The sequence below is a fragment of the Octopus bimaculoides genome, chromosome 26, assembly GCF_001194135.2.
Source record: "Octopus bimaculoides isolate UCB-OBI-ISO-001 chromosome 26, ASM119413v2, whole genome shotgun sequence".
Taxonomy (NCBI): domain Eukaryota; kingdom Metazoa; phylum Mollusca; class Cephalopoda; order Octopoda; family Octopodidae; genus Octopus; species Octopus bimaculoides.
Genome location: NC_069006.1, coordinates 23,418,573 through 23,420,302, shown reverse-complemented (window position 1 = coordinate 23,420,302; position 1,730 = coordinate 23,418,573).

Below are 1,730 nucleotides of genomic sequence, written 5' to 3'. Positions count from 1 at the left end.
TTGTAATTTTCATATAATCCACAGAATACGGCAGAATATTTAGAGATTGTGATATGAAACGCGTGAAACCGAAGGTTATACATAGAATCCACAAATAAAGAACACACACACACACACACATATATATATATAATACCTCAATCTACACAGATCAATAGTAATCTGATTTTTGACATCGACATCATCAATATCAATGTTTAACAGGCTGATCTATTCTCTTTTCCACTCCCACCCACCACCACCACCAACACCATCAAATCAGTGACATCAACAGTGTTGTCGTCAACATCATTATCGTTATCATTTGAAGGACACTGGAAAGAGATGCTACTCTCAATACTTCCTCTCGGTGACAATCTGTGCTTTTGTTGTTGATGCTGTTTACCTTCCCACACAATAACACACACACACACACACACACACACACACACACACCAATACATGTAGACGCACTAACAGAGATAAAAACACACGCACACAGCAGACATCAATACACACACACACACACACACACACACACACACTCACAGAACACCAACATAGACACACAGACACATAAACCAGTTCACACAGATGCCAATACATACACATAGAAGTTCCAACACACATACATTCAAATGACAACACACATACATACAAAAGCAACACACATTTACACACACTAACATACACATACAAATGACAACATTTGCATACACACATGCATACAGACACCAATATAAACACATAGAAGTACTAACACATTCACATACACACAAACAGGTAAACACCAACACATCCATATGCATAGGAAACACACTTACGTACACTCACACACACACACACACTCAAAGCAGGACCCTAATCAAACTATCAGATGTGTTAACTCGTTATAAAACATTTTATTAATTTGAGATGTTTCAAATCCAATCAGATTAAATAGGATTAAATTAGATAAGAGATTAGATCAAGCTTAGATTAGATTAGATTCCCTTCTAGTCGAGTACTTTAAAGTCTGATATAACCCACCCCACCTTGTCACCATGTACTCCCACAAAAAAGGGTCGCGTTGTGTTGGCAACGCCAATAACAGATATAACAATCAAACCAAACTCAAATCACACCTATTACCTTAAAAAGGGAAGGACAAATAGGTTGTGTAGTTACAAAAAGATAAGAAAAAAAAGGGGAGTGGGAAATGAAAAGAAAATAAGCCTCAAGCACTATTCCTCCTCATTGGCTAACATCCGTTTCCCATGCTAGCATGCAGTGAGCTCTAGTGGTTTCCACAGCTGGATGGATTTCCCGCCAAAAGTGATCAGGTGCAGGTATGGCTGTGTGGTAAGATATTTGCTTCCCAACCACAAGGTTCTGGGTTCAGTCTCACTGCATGGCACCTTGGGCAAGTATTTTCTAATATAGCCTCAGGCTGACCAACTCCTTGTGAGTGGATTTGGTAGACAGAATCCAAATAAAGCCTTTCGTATGTGTGTGTGTGTGTGTGTGTGTGTCTGTGCTTGTCCCCCCACCATCGCTTGACAAACGATGTTGGTGTGTTTATGTGCCCGTAACTTAGCGGTTCGGCAGAAGAGACCAATAGAATAAGTTCCAGGTTTACAAAGAATAAGTCCTGGGGTTGATTTCTTTGACTAAAATGTGGTGCTCCAGCATGGCCGCAGCCAAACGACCAAAACAAATTTAAGAATAAAAGCGAAAGAATCTCAGAAATTTATGCAAAAAAAAAAAAAAAA